Here is a 27,395-nt window from a genome sequence, read left to right on the forward strand (position 1 = left end):
CCCACCGTGAGGAGAGGGTCCCCAAAAATCAACCCCGTCCCTCCGAGCCAGAAGGCCACAGCAAGGGTCAGGGATCTTCGGTGCTCCCCCAAGCCGAAGCCTGGTTGAGCCTTGTCGTTGCTCCCAGCGTCCACCCAGGCATCTTACCCAAGTGGAGTAGAGAGCTACTAGTTGTTGGTTTCGCAGCCGAAACTGCCCGGACCGTCAACCGGTGTTGGTTTCTCAGCCCAAGGCTAACCGGACCTCCAACCGGGTGTTGGTTTCTCAGCCGAAGCTGACCCAGACCTCCAACCGGGTGTTGGTTTCTCAGCCGAAGCTGACCCAGACCTCCAACCGGGTGTTAGTTTCTCAGCCCAAAGCTGACCAGACCTCCGACCGGGATTGTAAAAATTTCCCTTCCTAGCCAGAAGGCCGGGATAGGGTAATATGCTCAAAAAGTATGAAAAGACAAGGTACGGTGTGCTACAGAGCCCAAGGCTTGCCGGGGTCCCAAGCCAGCAAGCTCAGACTCACTCCAGGGTCGTCAGTCCTGGGGCACGTTGTACCATAGCCCCCCACCCTTACTCAGTCTAATAGCCTCGATCCTGGTAGGGCCATGTTTTCCTCTAGATGAATACACTATCCACCCAGAGTACTAGCAAGCGCAACCTTCCAGTGTGCATTGTATCATTGTACTAAGGTGGCCTGGAGCTTAAACCACCTCTTCGAACAACACTACACTTGATCTTAGCCAAAAGGCCGAGAAGCGATAACCAGAATTGGTTTGGGCCTCGAGTGGCACCCTGGCCTATGCCGGACACATCTTAGGGAGAGAGAGTGAGGGGAGACAAACCCACACCTACAGAAGACATTTTGTCACCCAAGCCAACCCTTGAAAAGGCTGCTTTGCAGAGCAAAAACAAGAAGAATGGTGCGTTTTGCAGCCGCCGCCCACTGCAATGAATCTGAATAACTCCTCCTTTTGGGCGCAAGCAACTCCCCTCCCCCTTGCAGTCTTTCCAATTCATGATACATAAAGACGGACAGGACAGGTCGCCTGACTTCCCGTCACTGCCACCCTTTGCCATCCTTACCCGTAGAAAGCCCTTTCATCATCCCCAAACCCTAATCTTTTCCCTTTCCTTCCCAGCCCCCAAACCCTGCCCTCTGTACCCTTCTCACCACCCGCATCCCTTCTCCTATCATCCCCCTACCACCCGGGAAAAAAAAAAAAGCTTGCCCCCTCCTTCCACTAGCCCACCTCCCACCCAAAGAGAAACTTCTGCTGCGCAGCTAGCTTTCTAGGCAGCAGCGCTATTGTGATGTCAGCGGGGGGCATTGTGACAAGCCGCCAGTGTTCCGTCTCTTCATGTTGTGCACTGTTCAAACGGAAAATACATCAACAGGCAGACTACAGAAAAGCTTACTAACAAAGGTTAGAGAGGGGCTTTCTCAGAGGGCTTTTTACAGTTTGTCTATTCCCAATTAGCCGTTTAAGTATACTTAATGAAAGTACTAATTCTTTCATAGGCCGCCCATTCTTAGTATTTGACGTTCCTTATATTGCGGTATCAGGCTTCACAGCAGGTTGCAAATCATTCATCACCCATGACTGTCCCCAATTGTGCTCAGAAGCTAAATGTCTCTCATGACCTCTCTTTTAGAATGTCCAAGAGCAAGCAAACTCTTCCTCCAGGAGGGGGAGCCAACAGATCACTGAAGCCATCATCATTGCTCAAAGAAAACACCAAAAACCAATGCATGATAGGAATAAACAGGTAACTTTATTTGGAGTGGAAGCGGAGAGATCGCACCAGATGCCAATTCTAGATCTTATCACACCTGTGGTCACTGCAGCAGCAGGTGAATCCACTTTGTCCAAAAGGGATCTATTCCATTCAATTGCAAATGATCTAGATAAGACAGAGGACAAGATACTGCAGCACGGGACATAGCCGAGTTGGTCAGGTTGAGTGGTGATGAGTTTGCTATTTGGATGAATAAAGAAAGTAAAAAGTGTGAAAGATAAAAAACAAAAGGAGGAAGTGTGAAAAGTGAATGGGCCAAATTGAGGTGCATATGAAGACGTATGCTTTCTTCCAATTCATTAAATCGGGCTAATATGAATCAGGTGAATTGAGTTCTGCTTTTGGAAACTGGGTTAAGAAGGGGTGCACCGGTCCTGGAGGTACTGCAATACCAGGTCAATGCGTGGAGTGGACAGAGCAAGCTCTTTTTCCATCTCCCTGTTCTAAAAATCCATTTAATATATGGTCCCCAGATAGGGGACGTATCAGATATTAAACTGATAAGAACAGATTTTTGATTTAATGAAGCTTTCCAAAGCACCGCAAAAAATGCATGACCGAAGTCACACCAAAAACAGTGCAAAGGCTAGGATTCGTGTGGACCCCTCCGTGAGGAGAGGGTCCCCAAAAATCAACCCCGTCCCTCCGAGCCAGAAGGCCACAGCAAGGGTCAGGGATCTTCGGTGCTCCCCCAAGCCGAAGCCTGGTTGAGCCTTGTCGTTGCTCCCAGCGTCCACCCAGGCATCTTACCCAAGTGGAGTAGAGAGCTACTAGTTGTTGGTTTCGCAGCCGAAACTGCCCGGACCGTCAACCGGTGTTGGTTTCTCAGCCCAAGGCTAACCGGACCTCCAACCGGGTGTTGGTTTCTCAGCCGAAGCTGACCCGGACCTCCAACCGGGTGTTGGTTTCTCAGCCGAAGCTGACCCGGACCTCCAACCGGGTGTTGGTTTCTCAGCCGAAGCTGACCCGGACCTCCAACCGGGTGTTGGTTTCTCAGCCCAAAGCTGAACGGACCTCCGACCATAATTATAAAAATTTCCCTTCCTAGCCAGAAGGCCGGGATAGAGCAATATGCTCAGAAAGTATGAAAGGGCAAGGTACGGTGTGCTACAGGGCCCAAGGCTTGCCGGGGTCCAAAGCCAGCAAGCTCAGACTCACTCCAGGGTCGTCAATCCTGGGGCACATTGCACCATAGCCCCCACACTTACTCAGTCTAATAGCCTTGATCCTGGTAGGGCCATGGTTTCCTCTAGATGGATATACTATCCTCCCAAAGTACTAACAAGCGCAACCTTCCAGTGTGCATTGCATCATTGTACTAAGGTGGCCGGAGCCTTAAACCACCTTTTCGAACGATACTACACTTGATCTTAGCCAAAAGGCCGAGAAGCGATAACCAGAATTGGTTTGGGCCTCGAGTGGCACCCTGGCCTATGCCGGACACATCTTAGGGAGAGAGAGTGAGGGGAGACAAACCCACACCTACAGAAGACATTTTGTCACCCAAGCCAACCCTTGAAAAGGCTGCTTTGCAGAGCAAAAACAAGAAGAATGGTGCGTTTTGCAGCCGCCGCCCACTGCAATGAATCTGAATAACTCCTCCTTTTGGGCGCAAGCAACTCCCCTCCCCCTTGCAGTCTTTCCAATTCATGATACATAAAGACGGACAGGACAGGTCGCCTGACTTCCCGTCACTGCCACCCTTTGCCATCCTTACCCGTAGAAAGCCCTTTCATCATCCCCAAACCCTAATCTTTTCCCTTTCCTTCCCAGCCCCCAAACCCTGCCCTCTGTACCCTTCTCACCACCTGCATCCCTTCTCCTATCATCCCCCTACCACCCGGGAAAAAAAAAAAAAAAAAAAAGCTTGCCCCCTCCTTCCACTAGCCCACCTCCCACCCAAAGAGAAACTTCTGCTGCGCAGCTAGCTTTCTAGGCAGCAGCGCTATTGTGATGTCAGCGGGGGGCATTGTGACAAGCCGCCAGTGTTCCGTCTCTTCATGTTGTGCACTGTTCAAACGGAAAATACATCAACAGGCAGACTACAGAAAAGCTTACTAACAAAGGTTAGAGAGGGGCTTTCTCAGAGGGCTTTTTACAGTTTGTCTATTCCCAATTAGCCGTTTAAGTATACTTAATGAAAGTACTAATTCTTTCATAGGCCGCCCATTCTTAGTATTTGACGTTCCTTATATTGCGGTATCAGGCTTCACAGCAGGTTGCAAATCATTCATCACCCATGACTGTCCCCAATTGTGCTCAGAAGCTAAATGTCTCTCATGACCTCTCTTTTAGAATGTCCAAGAGCAAGCAAACTCTTCCTCCAGGAGGGGGAGCCAACAGATCACTGAAGCCATCATCATTGCTCAAAGAAAACACCAAAAACCAATGCATGATAGGAATAAACAGGTAACTTTATTTGGAGTGGAAGCGGAGAGATCGCACCAGATGCCAATTCTAGATCTTATCACACCTGTGGTCACTGCAGCAGCAGGTGAATCCACTTTGTCCAAAAGGGATCTATTCCATTCAATTGCAAATGATCTAGATAAGACAGAGGACAAGATACTGCAGCACGGGACATAGCCGAGTTGGTCAGGTTGAGTGGTGATGAGTTTGCTATTTGGATGAATAAAGAAAGTAAAAAGTGTGAAAGATAAAAAACAAAAGGAGGAAGTGTGAAAAGTGAATGGGCCAAATTGAGGTGCATATGAAGACGTATGCTTTCTTCCAATTCATTAAATCGGGCTAATATGAATCAGGTGAATTGAGTTCTGCTTTTGGAAACTGGGTTAAGAAGGGGTGCACCGGTCCTGGAGGTACTGCAATACCAGGTCAATGCGTGGAGTGGACAGAGCAAGCTCTTTTTCCATCTCCCTGTTCTTAAAATCCATTTAATATATGGTCCCCAGATAGGGGACATATCAGATATTAAACTAAGAACAGATACTACACTTGATCTTAGCCAAAAGGCCGAGAAGCGATAACCAGAATTGGTTTGGGCCTCGAGTGGCACCCTGGCCTATGCCGGACACATCTTAGGGAGAGAGAGTGAGGGGAGACAAACCCACACCTACAGAAGACATTTTGTCACCCAAGCCAACCCTTGAAAAGGCTGCTTTGCAGAGCAAAAACAAGAAGAATGGTGCGTTTTGCAGCCGCCGCCCACTGCAATGAATCTGAATAACTCCTCCTTTTGGGCGCAAGCAACTCCCCTCCCCCTTGCAGTCTTTCCAATTCATGATACATAAAGACGGACAGGACAGGTCGCCTGACTTCCCGTCACTGCCACCCTTTGCCATCCTTACCCGTAGAAAGCCCTTTCATCATCCCCAAACCCTAATCTTTTCCCTTTCCTTCCCAGCCCCCAAACCCTGCCCTCTGTACCCTTCTCACCACCCGCATCCCTTCTCCTATCATCCCCCTACCACCCGGGAAAAAAAAAAAAAAAAAAAGCTTGCCCCCTCCTTCCACTAGCCCACCTCCCACCCAAAGAGAAACTTCTGCTGCGCAGCTAGCTTTCTAGGCAGCAGCGCTATTGTGATGTCAGCGGGGGGCATTGTGACAAGCCGCCAGTGTTCCGTCTCTTCATGTTGTGCACTGTTCAAACGGAAAATACATCAACAGGCAGACTACAGAAAAGCTTACTAACAAAGGTTAGAGAGGGGCTTTCTCAGAGGGCTTTTTACAGTTTGTCTATTCCCAATTAGCCGTTTAAGTATACTTAATGAAAGTACTAATTCTTTCATAGGCCGCCCATTCTTAGTATTTGACGTTCCTTATATTGCGGTATCAGGCTTCACAGCAGGTTGCAAATCATTCATCACCCATGACTGTCCCCAATTGTGCTCAGAAGCTAAATGTCTCTCATGACCTCTCTTTTAGAATGTCCAAGAGCAAGCAAACTCTTCCTCCAGGAGGGGGAGCCAACAGATCACTGAAGCCATCATCATTGCTCAAAGAAAACACCAAAAACCAATGCATGATAGGAATAAACAGGTAACTTTATTTGGAGTGGAAGCGGAGAGATCGCACCAGATGCCAATTCTAGATCTTATCACACCTGTGGTCACTGCAGCAGCAGGTGAATCCACTTTGTCCAAAAGGGATCTATTCCATTCAATTGCAAATGATCTAGATAAGACAGAGGACAAGATACTGCAGCACGGGACATAGCCGAGTTGGTCAGGTTGAGTGGTGATGAGTTTGCTATTTGGATGAATAAAGAAAGTAAAAAGTGTGAAAGATAAAAAACAAAAGGAGGAAGTGTGAAAAGTGAATGGGCCAAATTGAGGTGCATATGAAGACGTATGCTTTCTTCCAATTCATTAAATCGGGCTAATATGAATCAGGTGAATTGAGTTCTGCTTTTGGAAACTGGGTTAAGAAGGGGTGCACCGGTCCTGGAGGTACTGCAATACCAGGTCAATGCGTGGAGTGGACAGAGCAAGCTCTTTTTCCATCTCCCTGTTCTAAAAATCCATTTAATATATGGTCCCCAGATAGGGGACGTATCAGATATTAAACTGATAAGAACAGATTTTGATTTAATGAAGCTTTCCAAAGCACCGCAAAAATGCATGACCGAAGTCACACCAAAAACAGTGCAAAGGCTAGGATTCGTGTGGACCCCTCCGTGAGAAGAGGATCCCCAAAAATCAACCCCGTCCCTCCGAGCCAGAAGGCCACAGCGAGGGTCAGGGATCTTCGGTGCTCCCCCAAGCCGAAGCCTGGTTGAGCCTTGTTGTTGCTCCCAGCGTCCACCGAGGCATCTTACCCAAGTGGAGTAGGGAGCTACTAGTCGTTGGTTTCGCAGCCGAGACTGCCCGGACCGTGAACCGGTGTTGGTTTCTCAGCCCAAGGCTGACCGGACCTCCAACCGGGTGTTGGTTTCTCAGCCCAAGGCTAACCGGACCTCCAACCGGGTGTTGGTTTCTCAGCCAAAGCTGACCCGGACCTCCAACCGGGTGTTGGTTTCTCAGCCCAAAGCTGACCGGACCTCCGACCGGGATTATAAAAATTTCCCTTCTTAGCCAGAAGGCCGGGATAGGGCAATATGCTTGGAAAGTATGAATAGGCAAGGCGCGGCGTGCGACAGAGTCTGAGGCTTACCAGGGTCCCAACCTAGCAAGTTCAGACTCCCTCCAGGGTGTCCATTCCTGGGGCACATTGCACCATAACCCCCACACTTACTCAGTCTAATAGCCTCGATCCTGGTAGGGCCATGGTTTCCTCTAGATGGATATACTATCCTCCCAAAGTACTAACAAGCGCAACCTTCCAGTGTGCATTGCATCATTGTACTAAGGTGGCCGGAGCCTTAAACCACCTTTTCGAACGATACTACACTTGATCTTAGCCAAAAGGCCGAGAACTGATAAGAACAGATACTACACTTGATCTTAGCCAAAAGGCCGAGAAGCGATAACCAGAATTGGTTTGGGCCTCGAGTGGCACCCTGGCCTATGCCGGACACATCTTAGGGAGAGAGAGTGAGGGGAGACAAACCCACACCTACAGAAGACATTTTGTCACCCAAGCCAACCCTTGAAAAGGCTGCTTTGCAGAGCAAAAACAAGAAGAATGGTGCGTTTTGCAGCCGCCGCCCACTGCAATGAATCTGAATAACTCCTCCTTTTGGGCGCAAGCAACTCCCCTCCCCCTTGCAGTCTTTCCAATTCATGATACATAAAGACGGACAGGACAGGTCGCCTGACTTCCCGTCACTGCCACCCTTTGCCATCCTTACCCGTAGAAAGCCCTTTCATCATCCCCAAACCCTAATCTTTTCCCTTTCCTTCCCAGCCCCCAAACCCTGCCCTCTGTACCCTTCTCACCACCCGCATCCCTTCTCCTATCATCCCCCTACCACCCGGGAAAAAAAAAAAAAAAAAAAAGCTTGCCCCCTCCTTCCACTAGCCCACCTCCCACCCAAAGAGAAACTTCTGCTGCGCAGCTAGCTTTCTAGGCAGCAGCGCTATTGTGATGTCAGCGGGGGGCATTGTGACAAGCCGCCAGTGTTCCGTCTCTTCATGTTGTGCACTGTTCAAACGGAAAATACATCAACAGGCAGACTACAGAAAAGCTTACTAACAAAGGTTAGAGAGGGGCTTTCTCAGAGGGCTTTTTACAGTTTGTCTATTCCCAATTAGCCGTTTAAGTATACTTAATGAAAGTACTAATTCTTTCATAGGCCGCCCATTCTTAGTATTTGACGTTCCTTATATTGCGGTATCAGGCTTCACAGCAGGTTGCAAATCATTCATCACCCATGACTGTCCCCAATTGTGCTCAGAAACTAAATGTCTCTCATGACCTCTCTTTTAGAATGTCCAAGAGCAAGCAAACTCTTCCTCCAGGAGGGGGAGCCAACAGATCACTGAAGCCATCATCATTGCTCAAAGAAAACACCAAAAACCAATGCATGATAGGAATAAACAGGTAACTTTATTTGGAGTGGAAGCGGAGAGATCGCACCAGATGCCAATTCTAGATCTTATCACACCTGTGGTCACTGCAGCAGCAGGTGAATCCACTTTGTCCAAAAGGGATCTATTCCATTCAATTGCAAATGATCTAGATAAGACAGAGGACAAGATACTGCAGCACGGGACATAGCCGAGTTGGTCAGGTTGAGTGGTGATGAGTTTGCTATTTGGATGAATAAAGAAAGTAAAAAGTGTGAAAGATAAAAAACAAAAGGAGGAAGTGTGAAAAGTGAATGGGCCAAATTGAGGTGCATATGAAGACGTATGCTTTCTTCCAATTCATTAAATCGGGCTAATATGAATCAGGTGAATTGAGTTCTGCTTTTGGAAACTGGGTTAAGAAGGGGTGCACCGGTCCTGGAGGTACTGCAATACCAGGTCAATGCGTGGAGTGGACAGAGCAAGCTCTTTTTCCATCTCCCTGTTCTAAAAATCCATTTAATATATGGTCCCCAGATAGGGGACGTATCAGATATTAAACTGATAAGAACAGATACTACACTTGATCTTAGCCAAAAGGCCGAGAAGCGATAACCAGAATTGGTTTGGGCCTCGAGTGGCACCCTGGCCTATGCCGGACACATCTTAGGGAGAGAGAGTGAGGGGAGACAAACCCACACCTACAGAAGACATTTTGTCACCCAAGCCAACCCTTGAAAAGGCTGCTTTGCAGAGCAAAAACAAGAAGAATGGTGCGTTTTGCAGCCGCCGCCCACTGCAATGAATCTGAATAACTCCTCCTTTTGGGCGCAAGCAACTCCCCTCCCCCTTGCAGTCTTTCCAATTCATGATACATAAAGACGGACAGGACAGGTCGCCTGACTTCCCGTCACTGCCACCCTTTGCCATCCTTACCCGTAGAAAGCCCTTTCATCATCCCCAAACCCTAATCTTTTCCCTTTCCTTCCCAGCCCCCAAACCCTGCCCTCTGTACCCTTCTCACCACCCGCATCCCTTCTCCTATCATCCCCCTACCACCCGGGAAAAAAAAAAAAAAAAAAAAAGCTTGCCCCCTCCTTCCACTAGCCCACCTCCCACCCAAAGAGAAACTTCTGCTGCGCAGCTAGCTTTCTAGGCAGCAGCGCTATTGTGATGTCAGCGGGGGGCATTGTGACAAGCCGCCAGTGTTCCGTCTCTTCATGTTGTGCACTGTTCAAACGGAAAATACATCAACAGGCAGACTACAGAAAAGCTTACTAACAAAGGTTAGAGAGGGGCTTTCTCAGAGGGCTTTTTACAGTTTGTCTATTCCCAATTAGCCGTTTAAGTATACTTAATGAAAGTACTAATTCTTTCATAGGCCGCCCATTCTTAGTATTTGACGTTCCTTATATTGCGGTATCAGGCTTCACAGCAGGTTGCAAATCATTCATCACCCATGACTGTCCCCAATTGTGCTCAGAAGCTAAATGTCTCTCATGACCTCTCTTTTAGAATGTCCAAGAGCAAGCAAACTCTTCCTCCAGGAGGGGGAGCCAACAGATCACTGAAGCCATCATCATTGCTCAAAGAAAACACCAAAAACCAATGCATGATAGGAATAAACAGGTAACTTTATTTGGAGTGGAAGCGGAGAGATCGCACCAGATGCCAATTCTAGATCTTATCACACCTGTGGTCACTGCAGCAGCAGGTGAATCCACTTTGTCCAAAAGGGATCTATTCCATTCAATTGCAAATGATCTAGATAAGACAGAGGACAAGATACTGCAGCACGGGACATAGCCGAGTTGGTCAGGTTGAGTGGTGATGAGTTTGCTATTTGGATGAATAAAGAAAGTAAAAAGTGTGAAAGATAAAAAACAAAAGGAGGAAGTGTGAAAAGTGAATGGGCCAAATTGAGGTGCATATGAAGACGTATGCTTTCTTCCAATTCATTAAATCGGGCTAATATGAATCAGGTGAATTGAGTTCTGCTTTTGGAAACTGGGTTAAGAAGGGGTGCACCGGTCCTGGAGGTACTGCAATACCAGGTCAATGCGTGGAGTGGACAGAGCAAGCTCTTTTTCCATCTCCCTGTTCTAAAAATCCATTTAATATATGGTCCCCAGATAGGGGACGTATCAGATATTAAACTGATAAGAACAGATACTACACTTGATCTTAGCCAAAAGGCCGAGAAGCGATAACCAGAATTGGTTTGGGCCTCGAGTGGCACCCTGGCCTATGCCGGACACATCTTAGGGAGAGAGAGTGAGGGGAGACAAACCCACACCTACAGAAGACATTTTGTCACCCAAGCCAACCCTTGAAAAGGCTGCTTTGCAGAGCAAAAACAAGAAGAATGGTGCGTTTTGCAGCCGCCGCCCACTGCAATGAATCTGAATAACTCCTCCTTTTGGGCGCAAGCAACTCCCCTCCCCCTTGCAGTCTTTCCAATTCATGATACATAAAGACGGACAGGACAGGTCGCCTGACTTCCCGTCACTGCCACCCTTTGCCATCCTTACCCGTAGAAAGCCCTTTCATCATCCCCAAACCCTAATCTTTTCCCTTTCCTTCCCAGCCCCCAAACCCTGCCCTCTGTACCCTTCTCACCACCCGCATCCCTTCTCCTATCATCCCCCTACCACCCGGGAAAAAAAAAAAAAAAAAAGCTTGCCCCCTCCTTCCACTAGCCCACCTCCCACCCAAAGAGAAACTTCTGCTGCGCAGCTAGCTTTCTAGGCAGCAGCGCTATTGTGATGTCAGCGGGGGGCATTGTGACAAGCCGCCAGTGTTCCGTCTCTTCATGTTGTGCACTGTTCAAACGGAAAATACATCAACAGGCAGACTACAGAAAAGCTTACTAACAAAGGTTAGAGAGGGGCTTTCTCAGAGGGCTTTTTACAGTTTGTCTATTCCCAATTAGCCGTTTAAGTATACTTAATGAAAGTACTAATTCTTTCATAGGCCGCCCATTCTTAGTATTTGACGTTCCTTATATTGCGGTATCAGGCTTCACAGCAGGTTGCAAATCATTCATCACCCATGACTGTCCCCAATTGTGCTCAGAAGCTAAATGTCTCTCATGACCTCTCTTTTAGAATGTCCAAGAGCAAGCAAACTCTTCCTCCAGGAGGGGGAGCCAACAGATCACTGAAGCCATCATCATTGCTCAAAGAAAACACCAAAAACCAATGCATGATAGGAATAAACAGGTAACTTTATTTGGAGTGGAAGCGGAGAGATCGCACCAGATGCCAATTCTAGATCTTATCACACCTGTGGTCACTGCAGCAGCAGGTGAATCCACTTTGTCCAAAAGGGATCTATTCCATTCAATTGCAAATGATCTAGATAAGACAGAGGACAAGATACTGCAGCACAAGACATAGCCGAGTTGGTCAGGTTGAGTGGTGATGAGTTTGCTATTTGGATGAATAAAGAAAGTAAAAAGTGTGAAAGATAAAAAACAAAAGGAGGAAGTGTGAAAAGTGAATGGGCCAAATTGAGGTGCATATGAAGACGTATGCTTTCTTCCAATTCATTAAATCGGGCTAATATGAATCAGGTGAATTGAGTTCTGCTTTTGGAAACTGGGTTAAGAAGGGGTGCACCGGTCCTGGAGGTACTGCAATACCAGGTCAATGCGTGGAGTGGACAGAGCAAGCTCTTTTTCCATCTCCCTGTTCTAAAAATCCATTTAATATATGGTCCCCAGATAGGGGACGTATCAGATATTAAACTGATAAGAACAGATACTACACTTGATCTTAGCCAAAAGGCCGAGAAGCGATAACCAGAATTGGTTTGGGCCTCGAGTGGCACCCTGGCCTATGCCGGACACATCTTAGGGAGAGAGAGTGAGGGGAGACAAACCCACACCTACAGAAGACATTTTGTCACCCAAGCCAACCCTTGAAAAGGCTGCTTTGCAGAGCAAAAACAAGAAGAATGGTGCGTTTTGCAGCCGCCGCCCACTGCAATGAATCTGAATAACTCCTCCTTTTGGGCGCAAGCAACTCCCCTCCCCCTTGCAGTCTTTCCAATTCATGATACATAAAGACGGACAGGACAGGTCGCCTGACTTCCCGTCACTGCCACCCTTTGCCATCCTTACCCGTAGAAAGCCCTTTCATCATCCCCAAACCCTAATCTTTTCCCTTTCCTTCCCAGCCCCCAAACCCTGCCCTCTGTACCCTTCTCACCACCCGCATCCCTTCTCCTATCATCCCCCTACCACCCGGGAAAAAAAAAAAAAAAAAAAAGCTTGCCCCCTCCTTCCACTAGCCCACCTCCCACCCAAAGAGAAACTTCTGCTGCGCAGCTAGCTTTCTAGGCAGCAGCGCTATTGTGATGTCAGCGGGGGGCATTGTGACAAGCCGCCAGTGTTCCGTCTCTTCATGTTGTGCACTGTTCAAACGGAAAATACATCAACAGGCAGACTACAGAAAAGCTTACTAACAAAGGTTAGAGAGGGGCTTTCTCAGAGGGCTTTTTACAGTTTGTCTATTCCCAATTAGCCGTTTAAGTATACTTAATGAAAGTACTAATTCTTTCATAGGCCGCCCATTCTTAGTATTTGACGTTCCTTATATTGCGGTATCAGGTTTCACAGCAGGTTGCAAATCATTCATCACCCATGACTGTCCCCAATTGTGCTCAGAAGCTAAATGTCTCTCATGACCTCTCTTTTAGAATGTCCAAGAGCAAGCAAACTCTTCCTCCAGGAGGGGGAGCCAACAGATCACTGAAGCCATCATCATTGCTCAAAGAAAACACCAAAAACCAATGCATGATAGGAATAAACAGGTAACTTTATTTGGAGTGGAAGCGGAGAGATCGCACCAGATGCCAATTCTAGATCTTATCACACCTGTGGTCACTGCAGCAGCAGGTGAATCCACTTTGTCCAAAAGGGATCTATTCCATTCAATTGCAAATGATCTAGATAAGACAGAGGACAAGATACTGCAGCACGGGACATAGCCGAGTTGGTCAGGTTGAGTGGTGATGAGTTTGCTATTTGGATGAATAAAGAAAGTAAAAAGTGTGAAAGATAAAAAACAAAAGGAGGAAGTGTGAAAAGTGAATGGGCCAAATTGAGGTGCATATGAAGACGTATGCTTTCTTCCAATTCATTAAATCGGGCTAATATGAATCAGGTGAATTGAGTTCTGCTTTTGGAAACTGGGTTAAGAAGGGGTGCACCGGTCCTGGAGGTACTGCAATACCAGGTCAATGCGTGGAGTGGACAGAGCAAGCTCTTTTTCCATCTCCCTGTTCTAAAAATCCATTTAATATATGGTCCCCAGATAGGGGACGTATCAGATATTAAACTGATAAGAACAGATACTACACTTGATCTTAGCCAAAAGGCCGAGAAGCGATAACCAGAATTGGTTTGGGCCTCGAGTGGCACCCTGGCCTATGCCGGACACATCTTAGGGAGAGAGAGTGAGGGGAGACAAACCCACACCTACAGAAGACATTTTGTCACCCAAGCCAACCCTTGAAAAGGCTGCTTTGCAGAGCAAAAACAAGAAGAATGGTGCGTTTTGCAGCCGCCGCCCACTGCAATGAATCTGAATAACTCCTCCTTTTGGGCGCAAGCAACTCCCCTCCCCCTTGCAGTCTTTCCAATTCATGATACATAAAGACGGACAGGACAGGTCGCCTGACTTCCCGTCACTGCCACCCTTTGCCATCCTTACCCGTAGAAAGCCCTTTCATCATCCCCAAACCCTAATCTTTTCCCTTTCCTTCCCAGCCCCCAAACCCTGCCCTCTGTACCCTTCTCACCACCCGCATCCCTTCTCCTATCATCCCCCTACCACCCGGGAAAAAAAAAAAAAAAAAAAGCTTGCCCCCTCCTTCCACTAGCCCACCTCCCACCCAAAGAGAAACTTCTGCTGCGCAGCTAGCTTTCTAGGCAGCAGCGCTATTGTGATGTCAGCGGGGGGCATTGTGACAAGCCGCCAGTGTTCCGTCTCTTCATGTTGTGCACTGTTCAAACGGAAAATACATCAACAGGCAGACTACAGAAAAGCTTACTAACAAAGGTTAGAGAGGGGCTTTCTCAGAGGGCTTTTTACAGTTTGTCTATTCCCAATTAGCCGTTTAAGTATACTTAATGAAAGTACTAATTCTTTCATAGGCCGCCCATTCTTAGTATTTGACGTTCCTTATATTGCGGTATCAGGCTTCACAGCAGGTTGCAAATCATTCATCACCCATGACTGTCCCCAATTGTGCTCAGAAGCTAAATGTCTCTCATGACCTCTCTTTTAGAATGTCCAAGAGCAAGCAAACTCTTCCTCCAGGAGGGGGAGCCAACAGATCACTGAAGCCATCATCATTGCTCAAAGAAAACACCAAAAACCAATGCATGATAGGAATAAACAGGTAACTTTATTTGGAGTGGAAGCGGAGAGATCGCACCAGATGCCAATTCTAGATCTTATCACACCTGTGGTCACTGCAGCAGCAGGTGAATCCACTTTGTCCAAAAGGGATCTATTCCATTCAATTGCAAATGATCTAGATAAGACAGAGGACAAGATACTGCAGCACGGGACATAGCCGAGTTGGTCAGGTTGAGTGGTGATGAGTTTGCTATTTGGATGAATAAAGAAAGTAAAAAGTGTGAAAGATAAAAAACAAAAGGAGGAAGTGTGAAAAGTGAATGGGCCAAATTGAGGTGCATATGAAGACGTATGCTTTCTTCCAATTCATTAAATCGGGCTAATATGAATCAGGTGAATTGAGTTCTGCTTTTGGAAACTGGGTTAAGAAGGGGTGCACCGGTCCTGGAGGTACTGCAATACCAGGTCAATGCGTGGAGTGGACAGAGCAAGCTCTTTTTCCATCTCCCTGTTCTAAAAATCCATTTAATATATGGTCCCCAGATAGGGGACGTATCAGATATTAAACTGATAAGAACAGATACTACACTTGATCTTAGCCAAAAGGCCGAGAAGCGATAACCAGAATTGGTTTGGGCCTCGAGTGGCACCCTGGCCTATGCCGGACACATCTTAGGGAGAGAGAGTGAGGGGAGACAAACCCACACCTACAGAAGACATTTTGTCACCCAAGCCAACCCTTGAAAAGGCTGCTTTGCAGAGCAAAAACAAGAAGAATGGTGCGTTTTGCAGCCGCCGCCCACTGCAATGAATCTGAATAACTCCTCCTTTTGGGCGCAAGCAACTCCCCTCCCCCTTGCAGTCTTTCCAATTCATGATACATAAAGACGGACAGGACAGGTCGCCTGACTTCCCGTCACTGCCACCCTTTGCCATCCTTACCCGTAGAAAGCCCTTTCATCATCCCCAAACCCTAATCTTTTCCCTTTCCTTCCCAGCCCCCAAACCCTGCCCTCTGTACCCTTCTCACCACCCGCATCCCTTCTCCTATCATCCCCCTACCACCCGGGAAAAAAAAAAAAAAAAAAAAGCTTGCCCCCTCCTTCCACTAGCCCACCTCCCACCCAAAGAGAAACTTCTGCTGCGCAGCTAGCTTTCTAGGCAGCAGCGCTATTGTGATGTCAGCGGGGGGCATTGTGACAAGCCGCCAGTGTTCCGTCTCTTCATGTTGTGCACTGTTCAAACGGAAAATACATCAACAGGCAGACTACAGAAAAGCTTACTAACAAAGGTTAGAGAGGGGCTTTCTCAGAGGGCTTTTTACAGTTTGTCTATTCCCAATTAGCCGTTTAAGTATACTTAATGAAAGTACTAATTCTTTCATAGGCCGCCCATTCTTAGTATTTGACGTTCCTTATATTGCGGTATCAGGCTTCACAGCAGGTTGCAAATCATTCATCACCCATGACTGTCCCCAATTGTGCTCAGAAGCTAAATGTCTCTCATGACCTCTCTTTTAGAATGTCCAAGAGCAAGCAAACTCTTCCTCCAGGAGGGGGAGCCAACAGATCACTGAAGCCATCATCATTGCTCAAAGAAAACACCAAAAACCAATGCATGATAGGAATAAACAGGTAACTTTATTTGGAGTGGAAGCGGAGAAATCGCACCAGATGCCAATTCTAGATCTTATCACACCTGTGGTCACTGCAGCAGCAGGTGAATCCACTTTGTCCAAAAGGGATCTATTCCATTCAATTGCAAATGATCTAGATAAGACAGAGGACAAGATACTGCAGCACGGGACATAGCCGAGTTGGTCAGGTTGAGTGGTGATGAGTTTGCTATTTGGATGAATAAAGAAAGTAAAAAGTGTGAAAGATAAAAAACAAAAGGAGGAAGTGTGAAAAGTGAATGGGCCAAATTGAGGTGCATATGAAGACGTATGCTTTCTTCCAATTCATTAAATCGGGCTAATATGAATCAGGTGAATTGAGTTCTGCTTTTGGAAACTGGGTTAAGAAGGGGTGCACCGGTCCTGGAGGTACTGCAATACCAGGTCAATGCGTGGAGTGGACAGAGCAAGCTCTTTTTCCATCTCCCTGTTCTAAAAATCCATTTAATATATGGTCCCCAGATAGGGGACGTATCAGATATTAAACTGATAAGAACAGATACTACACTTGATCTTAGCCAAAAGGCCGAGAAGCGATAACCAGAATTGGTTTGGGCCTCGAGTGGCACCCTGGCCTATGCCGGACACATCTTAGGGAGAGAGAGTGAGGTGAGACAAACCCACACCTACAGAAGACATTTTGTCACCCAAGCCAACCCTTGAAAAGGCTGCTTTGCAGAGCAAAAACAAGAAGAATGGTGCGTTTTGCAGCCGCCGCCCACTGCAATGAATCTGAATAACTCCTCCTTTTGGGCGCAAGCAACTCCCCTCCCCCTTGCAGTCTTTCCAATTCATGATACATAAAGACGGACAGGACAGGTCGCCTGACTTCCCGTCACTGCCACCCTTTGCCATCCTTACCCGTAGAAAGCCCTTTCATCATCCCCAAACCCTAATCTTTTCCCTTTCCTTCCCAGCCCCCAAACCCTGCCCTCTGTACCCTTCTCACCACCCGCATCCCTTCTCCTATCATCCCCCTACCACCCGGGAAAAAAAAAAAAAAAAAAAAGCTTGCCCCCTCCTTCCACTAGCCCACCTCCCACCCAAAGAGAAACTTCTGCTGCGCAGCTAGCTTTCTAGGCAGCAGCGCTATTGTGATGTCAGCGGGGGGCATTGTGACAAGCCGCCAGTGTTCCGTCTCTTCATGTTGTGCACTGTTCAAACGGAAAATACATCAACAGGCAGACTACAGAAAAGCTTACTAACAAAGGTTAGAGAGGGGCTTTCTCAGAGGGCTTTTTACAGTTTGTCTATTCCCAATTAGCCGTTTAAGTATACTTAATGAAAGTACTAATTCTTTCATAGGCCGCCCATTCTTAGTATTTGACGTTCCTTATATTGCGGTATCAGGCTTCACAGCAGGTTGCAAATCATTCATCACCCATGACTGTCCCCAATTGTGCTCAGAAGCTAAATGTCTCTCATGACCTCTCTTTTAGAATGTCCAAGAGCAAGCAAACTCTTCCTCCAGGAGGGGGAGCCAACAGATCACTGAAGCCATCATCATTGCTCAAAGAAAACACCAAAAACCAATGCATGATAGGAATAAACAGGTAACTTTATTTGGAGTGGAAGCGGAGAGATCGCACCAGATGCCAATTCTAGATCTTATCACACCTGTGGTCACTGCAGCAGCAGGTGAATCCACTTTGTCCAAAAGGGATCTATTCCATTCAATTGCAAATGATCTAGATAAGACAGAGGACAAGATACTGCAGCACGGGACATAGCCGAGTTGGTCAGGTTGAGTGGTGATGAGTTTGCTATTTGGATGAATAAAGAAAGTAAAAAGTGTGAAAGATAAAAAACAAAAGGAGGAAGTGTGAAAAGTGAATGGGCCAAATTGAGGTGCATATGAAGACGTATGCTTTCTTCCAATTCATTAAATCGGGCTAATATGAATCAGGTGAATTGAGTTCTGCTTTTGGAAACTGGGTTAAGAAGGGGTGCACCGGTCCTGGAGGTACTGCAATACCAGGTCAATGCGTGGAGTGGACAGAGCAAGCTCTTTTTCCATCTCCCTGTTCTAAAAATCCATTTAATATATGGTCCCCAGATAGGGGACGTATCAGATATTAAACTGATAAGAACAGATACTACACTTGATCTTAGCCAAAAGGCCGAGAAGCGATAACCAGAATTGGTTTGGGCCTCGAGTGGCACCCTGGCCTATGCCGGACACATCTTAGGGAGAGAGAGTGAGGGGAGACAAACCCACACCTACAGAAGACATTTTGTCACCCAAGCCAACCTTTGAAAAGGCTGCTTTGCAGAGCAAAAACAAGAAGAATGGTGCGTTTTGCAGCCGCCGCCCACTGCAATGAATCTGAATAACTCCTCCTTTTGGGCGCAAGCAACTCCCCTCCCCCTTGCAGTCTTTCCAATTCATGATACATAAAGACGGACAGGACAGGTCGCCTGACTTCCCGTCACTGCCACCCTTTGCCATCCTTACCCGTAGAAAGCCCTTTCATCATCCCCAAACCCTAATCTTTTCCCTTTCCTTCCCAGCCCCCAAACCCTGCCCTCTGTACCCTTCTCACCACCCGCATCCCTTCTCCTATCATCCCCCTACCACCCGGGAAAAAAAAAAAAAAAAAAAAGCTTGCCCCCTCCTTCCACTAGCCCACCTCCCACCCAAAGAGAAACTTCTGCTGCGCAGCTAGCTTTCTAGGCAGCAGCGCTATTGTGATGTCAGCGGGGGGCATTGTGACAAGCCGCCAGTGTTCCGTCTCTTCATGTTGTGCACTGTTCAAACGGAAAATACATCAACAGGCAGACTACAGAAAAGCTTACTAACAAAGGTTAGAGAGGGGCTTTCTCAGAGGGCTTTTTACAGTTTGTCTATTCCCAATTAGCCGTTTAAGTATACTTAATGAAAGTACTAATTCTTTCATAGGCCGCCCATTCTTAGTATTTGACGTTCCTTATATTGCGGTATCAGGCTTCACAGCAGGTTGCAAATCATTCATCACCCATGACTGTCCCCAATTGTGCTCAGAAGCTAAATGTCTCTCATGACCTCTCTTTTAGAATGTCCAAGAGCAAGCAAAACTCTTCCTCCAGGAGGGGGAGCCAACAGATCACTGAAGCCATCATCATTGCTCAAAGAAAACACCAAAAACCAATGCATGATAGGAATAAACAGGTAACTTTATTTGGAGTGGAAGCGGAGAGATCGCACCAGATGCCAATTCTAGATCTTATCACACCTGTGGTCACTGCAGCAGCAGGTGAATCCACTTTGTCCAAAAGGGATCTATTCCATTCAATTGCAAATGATCTAGATAAGACAGAGGACAAGATACTGCAGCACGGGACATAGCCGAGTTGGTCAGGTTGAGTGGTGATGAGTTTGCTATTTGGATGAATAAAGAAAGTAAAAAGTGTGAAAGATAAAAAACAAAAGGAGGAAGTGTGAAAAGTGAATGGGCCAAATTGAGGTGCATATGAAGACGTATGCTTTCTTCCAATTCATTAAATCGGGCTAATATGAATCAGGTGAATTGAGTTCTGCTTTTGGAAACTGGGTTAAGAAGGGGTGCACCGGTCCTGGAGGTACTGCAATACCAGGTCAATGCGTGGAGTGGACAGAGCAAGCTCTTTTTCCATCTCCCTGTTCTAAAAATCCATTTAATATATGGTCCCCAGATAGGGGACGTATCAGATATTAAACTGATAAGAACAGATACTACACTTGATCTTAGCCAAAAGGCCGAGAAGCGATAACCAGAATTGGTTTGGGCCTCGAGTGGCACCCTGGCCTATGCCGGACACATCTTAGGGAGAGAGAGTGAGGGGAGACAAACCCACACCTACAGAAGACATTTTGTCACCCAAGCCAACCCTTGAAAAGGCTGCTTTGCAGAGCAAAAACAAGAAGAATGGTGCGTTTTGCAGCCGCCGCCCACTGCAATGAATCTGAATAACTCCTCCTTTTGGGCGCAAGCAACTCCCCTCCCCCTTGCAGTCTTTCCAATTCATGATACATAAAGACGGACAGGACAGGTCGCCTGACTTCCCGTCACTGCCACCCTTTGCCATCCTTACCCGTAGAAAGCCCTTTCATCATCCCCAAACCCTAATCTTTTCCCTTTCCTTCCCAGCCCCCAAACCCTGCCCTCTGTACCCTTCTCACCACCCGCATCCCTTCTCCTATCATCCCCCTACCACCCGGGAAAAAAAAAAAAAAAAAAAGCTTGCCCCCTCCTTCCACTAGCCCACCTCCCACCCAAAGAGAAACTTCTGCTGCGCAGCTAGCTTTCTAGGCAGCAGCGCTATTGTGATGTCAGCGGGGGGCATTGTGACAAGCCGCCAGTGTTCCGTCTCTTCATGTTGTGCACTGTTCAAACGGAAAATACATCAACAGGCAGACTACAGAAAAGCTTACTAACAAAGGTTAGAGAGGGGCTTTCTCAGAGGGCTTTTTACAGTTTGTCTATTCCCAATTAGCCGTTTAAGTATATTTAATGAAAGTACTAATTCTTTCATAGGCCGCCCATTCTTAGTATTTGACGTTCCTTATATTGCGGTATCAGGCTTCACAGCAGGTTGCAAATCATTCATCACCCATGACTGTCCCCAATTGTGCTCAGAACCTAAATGTCTCTCATGACCTCTCTTTTAGAATGTCCAAGAGCAAGCAAACTCTTCCTCCAGGAGGGGGAGCCAACAGATCACTGAAGCCATCATCATTGCTCAAAGAAAACACCAAAAACCAATGCATGATAGGAATAAACAGGTAACTTTATTTGGAGTGGAAGCGGAGAGATCGCACCAGATGCCAATTCTAGATCTTATCACACCTGTGGTCAGTGCAGCAGCAGGTGAATCCACTTTGTCCAAAAGGGATCTATTCCATTCAATTGCAAATGATCTAGATAAGACAGAGGACAAGATACTGCAGCACGGGACATAGCCGAGTTGGTCAGGTTGAGTGGTGATGAGTTTGCTATTTGGATGAATAAAGAAAGTAAAAAGTGTGAAAGATAAAAAACAAAAGGAGGAAGTGTGAAAAGTGAATGGGCCAAATTGAGGTGCATATGAAGACGTATGCTTTCTTCCAATTCATTAAATCGGGCTAATATGAATCAGGTGAATTGAGTTCTGCTTTTGGAAACTGGGTTAAGAAGGGGTGCACCGGTCCTGGAGGTACTGCAATACCAGGTCAATGCGTGGAGTGGACAGAGCAAGCTCTTTTTCCATCTCCCTGTTCTAAAAATCCATTTAATATATGGTCCCCAGATAGGGGACGTATCAGATATTAAACTGATAAGAACAGATACTACACTTGATCTTAGCCAAAAGGCCGAGAAGCGATAACCAGAATTGGTTTGGGCCTCGAGTGGCACCCTGGCCTATGCCGGACACATCTTAGGGAGAGAGAGTGAGGGGAGACAAACCCACACCTACAGAAGACATTTTGTCACCCAAGCCAACCCTTGAAAAGGCTGCTTTGCAGAGCAAAAACAAGAAGAATGGTGCGTTTTGCAGCCGCCGCCCACTGCAATGAATCTGAATAACTCCTCCTTTTGGGCGCAAGCAACTCCCCTCCCCCTTGCAGTCTTTCCAATTCATGATACATAAAGACGGACAGGACAGGTCGCCTGACTTCCCGTCACTGCCACCCTTTGCCATCCTTACCCGTAGAAAGCCCTTTCATCATCCCCAAACCCTAATCTTTTCCCTTTCCTTCCCAGCCCCCAAACCCTGCCCTCTGTACCCTTCTCACCACCCGCATCCCTTCTCCTATCATCCCCCTACCACCCGGGAAAAAAAAAAAAAAAAAAAGCTTGCCCCCTCCTTCCACTAGCCCACCTCCCACCCAAAGAGAAACTTCTGCTGCGCAGCTAGCTTTCTAGGCAGCAGCGCTATTGTGATGTCAGCGGGGGGCATTGTGACAAGCCGCCAGTGTTCCGTCTCTTCATGTTGTGCACTGTTCAAACGGAAAATACATCAACAGGCAGACTACAGAAAAGCTTACTAACAAAGGTTAGAGAGGGGCTTTCTCAGAGGGCTTTTTACAGTTTGTCTATTCCCAATTAGCCGTTTAAGTATACTTAATGAAAGTACTAATTCTTTCATAGGCCGCCCATTCTTAGTATTTGACGTTCCTTATATTGCGGTATCAGGCTTCACAGCAGGTTGCAAATCATTCATCACCCATGACTGTCCCCAATTGTGCTCAGAAGCTAAATGTCTCTCATGACCTCTCTTTTAGAATGTCCAAGAGCAAGCAAACTCTTCCTCCAGGAGGGGGAGCCAACAGATCACTGAAGCCATCATCATTGCTCAAAGAAAACACCAAAAACCAATGCATGATAGGAATAAACAGGTAACTTTATTTGGAGTGGAAGCGGAGAGATCGCACCAGATGCCAATTCTAGATCTTATCACACCTGTGGTCACTGCAGCAGCAGGTGAATCCACTTTGTCCAAAAGGGATCTATTCCATTCAATTGCAAATGATCTAGATAAGACAGAGGACAAGATACTGCAGCACAAGACATAGCCGAGTTGGTCAGGTTGAGTGGTGATGAGTTTGCTATTTGGATGAATAAAGAAAGTAAAAAGTGTGAAAGATAAAAAACAAAAGGAGGAAGTGTGAAAAGTGAATGGGCCAAATTGAGGTGCATATGAAGACGTATGCTTTCTTCCAATTCATTAAATCGGGCTAATATGAATCAGGTGAATTGAGTTCTGCTTTTGGAAACTGGGTTAAGAAGGGGTGCACCGGTCCTGGAGGTACTGCAATACCAGGTCAATGCGTGGAGTGGACAGAGCAAGCTCTTTTTCCATCTCCCTGTTCTAAAAATCCATTTAATATATGGTCCCCAGATAGGGGACGTATCAGATATTAAACTGATAAGAACAGATACTACACTTGATCTTAGCCAAAAGGCCGAGAAGCGATAACCAGAATTGGTTTGGGCCTCGAGTGGCACCCTGGCCTATGCCGGACACATCTTAGGGAGAGAGAGTGAGGGGAGACAAACCCACACCTACAGAAGACATTTTGTCACCCAAGCCAACCCTTGAAAAGGCTGCTTTGCAGAGCAAAAACAAGAAGAATGGTGCGTTTTGCAGCCGCCGCCCACTGCAATGAATCTGAATAACTCCTCCTTTTGGGCGCAAGCAACTCCCCTCCCCCTTGCAGTCTTTCCAATTCATGATACATAAAGACGGACAGGACAGGTCGCCTGACTTCCCGTCACTGCCACCCTTTGCCATCCTTACCCGTAGAAAGCCCTTTCATCATCCCCAAACCCTAATCTTTTCCCTTTCCTTCCCAGCCCCCAAACCCTGCCCTCTGTACCCTTCTCACCACCCGCATCCCTTCTCCTATCATCCCCCTACCACCCGGGAAAAAAAAAAAAAAAAAAAGCTTGCCCCCTCCTTCCACTAGCCCACCTCCCACCCAAAGAGAAACTTCTGCTGCGCAGCTAGCTTTCTAGGCAGCAGCGCTATTGTGATGTCAGCGGGGGGCATTGTGACAAGCCGCCAGTGTTCCGTCTCTTCATGTTGTGCACTGTTCAAACGGAAAATACATCAACAGGCAGACTACAGAAAAGCTTACTAACAAAGGTTAGAGAGGGGCTTTCTCAGAGGGCTTTTTACAGTTTGTCTATTCCCAATTAGCCGTTTAAGTATACTTAATGAAAGTACTAATTCTTTCATAGGCCGCCCATTCTTAGTATTTGACGTTCCTTATATTGCGGTATCAGGCTTCACAGCAGGTTGCAAATCATTCATCACCCATGACTGTCCCCAATTGTGCTCAGAAGCTAAATGTCTCTCATGACCTCTCTTTTAGAATGTCCAAGAGCAAGCAAACTCTTCCTCCAGGAGGGGGAGCCAACAGATCACTGAAGCCATCATCATTGCTCAAAGAAAACACCAAAAACCAATGCATGATAGGAATAAACAGGTAACTTTATTTGGAGTGGAAGCGGAGAGATCGCACCAGATGCCAATTCTAGATCTTATCACACCTGTGGTCACTGCAGCAGCAGGTGAATCCACTTTGTCCAAAAGGGATCTATTCCATTCAATTGCAAATGATCTAGATAAGACAGAGGACAAGATACTGCAGCACGGGACATAGCCGAGTTGGTCAGGTTGAGTGGTGATGAGTTTGCTATTTGGATGAATAAAGAAAGTAAAAAGTGTGAAAGATAAAAAACAAAAGGAGGAAGTGTGAAAAGTGAATGGGCCAAATTGAGGTGCATATGAAGACGTATGCTTTCTTCCAATTCATTAAATCGGGCTAATATGAATCAGGTGAATTGAGTTCTGCTTTTGGAAACTGGGTTAAGAAGGGGTGCACCGGTCCTGGAGGTACTGCAATACCAGGTCAATGCGTGGAGTGGACAGAGCAAGCTCTTTTTCCATCTCCCTGTTCTAAAAATCCATTTAATATATGGTCCCCAGATAGGGGACGTATCAGATATTAAACTGATAAGAACAGATACTACACTTGATCTTAGCCAAAAGGCCGAGAAGCGATAACCAGAATTGGTTTGGGCCTCGAGTGGCACCCTGGCCTATGCCGGACACATCTTAGGGAGAGAGAGTGAGGGGAGACAAACCCACACCTACAGAAGACATTTTGTCACCCAAGCCAACCCTTGAAAAGGCTGCTTTGCAGAGCAAAAACAAGAAGAATGGTGCGTTTTGCAGCCGCCGCCCACTGCAATGAATCTGAATAACTCCTCCTTTTGGGCGCAAGCAACTCCCCTCCCCCTTGCAGTCTTTCCAATTCATGATACATAAAGACGGACAGGACAGGTCGCCTGACTTCCCGTCACTGCCACCCTTTGCCATCCTTACCCGTAGAAAGCCCTTTCATCATCCCCAAACCCTAATCTTTTCCCTTTCCTTCCCAGCCCCCAAACCCTGCCCTCTGTACCCTTCTCACCACCCGCATCCCTTCTCCTATCATCCCCCTACCACCCGGGAAAAAAAAGCTTGCCCCCTCCTTCCACTAGCCCACCTCCCACCCAAAGAGAAACTTCTGCTGCGCAGCTAGCTTTCTAGGCAGCAGCGCTATTGTGATGTCAGCGGGGGGCATTGTGACAAGCCGCCAGTGTTCCGTCTCTTCATGTTGTGCACTGTTCAAACGGAAAATACATCAACAGGCAGACTACAGAAAAGCTTACTAACAAAGGTTAGAGAGGGGCTTTCTCAGAGGGCTTTTTACAGTTTGTCTATTCCCAATTAGCCGTTTAAGTATACTTAATGAAAGTACTAATTCTTTCATAGGCCGCCCATTCTTAGTATTTGACGTTCCTTATATTGCGGTATCAGGCTTCACAGCAGGTTGCAAATCATTCATCACCCATGACTGTCCCCAATTGTGCTCAGAAGCTAAATGTCTCTCATGACCTCTCTTTTAGAATGTCCAAGAGCAAGCAAACTCTTCCTCCAGGAGGGGGAGCCAACAGATCACTGAAGCCATCATCATTGCTCAAAGAAAACACCAAAAACCAATGCATGATAGGAATAAACAGGTAACTTTATTTGGAGTGGAAGCGGAGAGATCGCACCAGATGCCAATTCTAGATCTTATCACACCTGTGGTCACTGCAGCAGCAGGTGAATCCACTTTGTCCAAAAGGGATCTATTCCATTCAATTGCAAATGATCTAGATAAGACAGAGGACAAGATACTGCAGCACGGGACATAGCCGAGTTGGTCAGGTTGAGTGGTGATGAGTTTGCTATTTGGATGAATAAAGAAAGTAAAAAGTGTGAAAGATAAAAAACAAAAGGAGGAAGTGTGAAAAGTGAATGGGCCAAATTGAGGTGCATATGAAGACGTATGCTTTCTTCCAATTCATTAAATCGGGCTAATATAAATCAGGTGAATTGAGTTCTGCTTTTGGAAACTGGGTTAAGAAGGGGTGCACCGGTCCTGGAGGTACTGCAATACCAGGTCAATTAGGTATAACAATTTCGCCATCATACTTATAACACCATGGAGGCCATAAATGGAGACCCCCTATGGCAAGAGCCTACTCCAAATAGCATGCATAATAGGAGGACAAAGGAGATTGGGCAACAACGTGCACATAAAAAATTCAATTTTATTAGATAAAATCATGTGAAAAACAACTAGTACAAAAGACATATAGTAAGACAAGTCGTACCAGGATGAGGAACAATAGAAAAAAGTGGTAAAAATTAGGTGGGCAAATCAATGCCACACAGCCTGCCCATATACTGTACAGGAGTAAAAAGGCGTCACATTCCACAATTATATGGCGTGGTGATATAGCAATAGAGTGACAGCCTAATGGAGAAAAACAATAGCAGGCATAAAGTGGCGTGCAAAATATTTAGAGTCTTAAGTATACAAGACTAATATTAAATTATATTGTCTCCATATAGGCACATCATAAAAACAATAACACCGCGTCACAGGGGCACTCAGGCAAGGACAAAAGGGAAATGCTATCCCAGTATAGGTATGCACTGATGGATATGTCCCAGCATGAGTGACCCGGCTGTCAAAATAACACAGGGAGCGTGAACAATACCTGAGGTGTAGCGGGGCAGGCTGTGGGGGCAGAGAGCCTCCTTGACAGCTGTTTCGCCTATGGCTTTATCGAAAGGAGGTCATCATCCCCAAACCCTAATCTTTTCCCTTTCCTTCCCAGCCCCCAAACCCTGCCCTCTGTACCCTTCTCACCACCCGCATCCCTTCTCCTATCATCCCCCTACCACCCGGGAAAAAAAAAAAAAAAAGCTTGCCCCCTGTGTGTGAAAGATAAAAAACAAAAGGAGGAAGTGTGAAAAGTGAATGGGCCAAATTGAGGTGCATATGAAGACGTATGCTTTCTTCCAATTCATTAAATCGGGCTAATATGAATCAGGTGAATTGAGTTCTGCTTTTGGAAACTGGGTTAAGAAGGGGTGCACCGGTCCTGGAGGTACTGCAATACCAGGTCAATGCGTGGAGTGGACAGAGCAAGCTCTTTTTCCATCTCCCTGTTCTAAAAATCCATTTAATATATGGTCCCCAGATAGGGGACGTATCAGATATTAAACTGATAAGAACAGATACTACACTTGATCTTAGCCAAAAGGCCGAGAAGCGATAACCAGAATTGGTTTGGGCCTCGAGTGGCACCCTGGCCTATGCCGGACACATCTTAGG

General features: G+C 46.7%; 15 non-coding genes and 2 pseudogenes across 15 annotated transcripts; all 17 read right to left on the minus strand.

Moving 5' to 3' along the window:
• Window positions 1-2,145: 2,145 nt before the first annotated feature.
• Window positions 2,146-2,338, minus strand: LOC142293190 (U2 spliceosomal RNA). Its single transcript, XR_012751178.1, has one exon. It is a non-coding gene; the product is annotated as a U2 spliceosomal RNA (small nuclear RNA).
• A 701-nt stretch (window positions 2,339-3,039) lies between these two features.
• LOC142292742 (U2 spliceosomal RNA) lies at window positions 3,040-3,181 on the minus strand (annotated as a pseudogene).
• Window positions 3,182-4,584: 1,403 nt separating this feature from the next.
• On the minus strand, window positions 4,585-4,772 carry LOC142293111 (U2 spliceosomal RNA). Its single transcript, XR_012751120.1, has one exon. It is a non-coding gene; the product is annotated as a U2 spliceosomal RNA (small nuclear RNA).
• A 1,402-nt stretch (window positions 4,773-6,174) lies between these two features.
• On the minus strand, window positions 6,175-6,369 carry LOC142293217 (U2 spliceosomal RNA). The gene has a single exon (XR_012751202.1). It is a non-coding gene; the product is annotated as a U2 spliceosomal RNA (small nuclear RNA).
• Window positions 6,370-7,045: 676 nt separating this feature from the next.
• Window positions 7,046-7,213, minus strand: LOC142292673 (U2 spliceosomal RNA; annotated as a pseudogene).
• A 1,403-nt stretch (window positions 7,214-8,616) lies between these two features.
• On the minus strand, window positions 8,617-8,807 carry LOC142292935 (U2 spliceosomal RNA). Its single transcript, XR_012750950.1, has one exon. It is a non-coding gene; the product is annotated as a U2 spliceosomal RNA (small nuclear RNA).
• Window positions 8,808-10,211: 1,404 nt separating this feature from the next.
• LOC142292936 (U2 spliceosomal RNA) lies at window positions 10,212-10,402 on the minus strand. Its single transcript, XR_012750951.1, has one exon. It is a non-coding gene; the product is annotated as a U2 spliceosomal RNA (small nuclear RNA).
• A 1,401-nt stretch (window positions 10,403-11,803) lies between these two features.
• Window positions 11,804-11,994, minus strand: LOC142292937 (U2 spliceosomal RNA). Its single transcript, XR_012750952.1, has one exon. It is a non-coding gene; the product is annotated as a U2 spliceosomal RNA (small nuclear RNA).
• Window positions 11,995-13,397: 1,403 nt separating this feature from the next.
• On the minus strand, window positions 13,398-13,588 carry LOC142292938 (U2 spliceosomal RNA). The gene has a single exon (XR_012750953.1). It is a non-coding gene; the product is annotated as a U2 spliceosomal RNA (small nuclear RNA).
• A 1,402-nt stretch (window positions 13,589-14,990) lies between these two features.
• LOC142292939 (U2 spliceosomal RNA) lies at window positions 14,991-15,181 on the minus strand. The gene has a single exon (XR_012750954.1). It is a non-coding gene; the product is annotated as a U2 spliceosomal RNA (small nuclear RNA).
• Window positions 15,182-16,584: 1,403 nt separating this feature from the next.
• LOC142292940 (U2 spliceosomal RNA) lies at window positions 16,585-16,775 on the minus strand. Its single transcript, XR_012750955.1, has one exon. It is a non-coding gene; the product is annotated as a U2 spliceosomal RNA (small nuclear RNA).
• Window positions 16,776-18,178: 1,403 nt separating this feature from the next.
• LOC142292941 (U2 spliceosomal RNA) lies at window positions 18,179-18,369 on the minus strand. The gene has a single exon (XR_012750956.1). It is a non-coding gene; the product is annotated as a U2 spliceosomal RNA (small nuclear RNA).
• Window positions 18,370-19,773: 1,404 nt separating this feature from the next.
• LOC142292942 (U2 spliceosomal RNA) lies at window positions 19,774-19,964 on the minus strand. Its single transcript, XR_012750957.1, has one exon. It is a non-coding gene; the product is annotated as a U2 spliceosomal RNA (small nuclear RNA).
• A 1,402-nt stretch (window positions 19,965-21,366) lies between these two features.
• LOC142292943 (U2 spliceosomal RNA) lies at window positions 21,367-21,557 on the minus strand. Its single transcript, XR_012750958.1, has one exon. It is a non-coding gene; the product is annotated as a U2 spliceosomal RNA (small nuclear RNA).
• A 1,402-nt stretch (window positions 21,558-22,959) lies between these two features.
• On the minus strand, window positions 22,960-23,150 carry LOC142292944 (U2 spliceosomal RNA). The gene has a single exon (XR_012750959.1). It is a non-coding gene; the product is annotated as a U2 spliceosomal RNA (small nuclear RNA).
• A 1,402-nt stretch (window positions 23,151-24,552) lies between these two features.
• LOC142292945 (U2 spliceosomal RNA) lies at window positions 24,553-24,743 on the minus strand. Its single transcript, XR_012750960.1, has one exon. It is a non-coding gene; the product is annotated as a U2 spliceosomal RNA (small nuclear RNA).
• A 2,403-nt stretch (window positions 24,744-27,146) lies between these two features.
• On the minus strand, window positions 27,147-27,337 carry LOC142292946 (U2 spliceosomal RNA). Its single transcript, XR_012750961.1, has one exon. It is a non-coding gene; the product is annotated as a U2 spliceosomal RNA (small nuclear RNA).
• Between the last annotated feature and the right edge of the window lie 58 nt (window positions 27,338-27,395).

The sequence above is a fragment of the Anomaloglossus baeobatrachus genome, chromosome 2 (assembly GCF_048569485.1).
Source record: "Anomaloglossus baeobatrachus isolate aAnoBae1 chromosome 2, aAnoBae1.hap1, whole genome shotgun sequence".
NCBI classification, from domain to species: Eukaryota; Metazoa; Chordata; class Amphibia; order Anura; family Aromobatidae; genus Anomaloglossus; species Anomaloglossus baeobatrachus.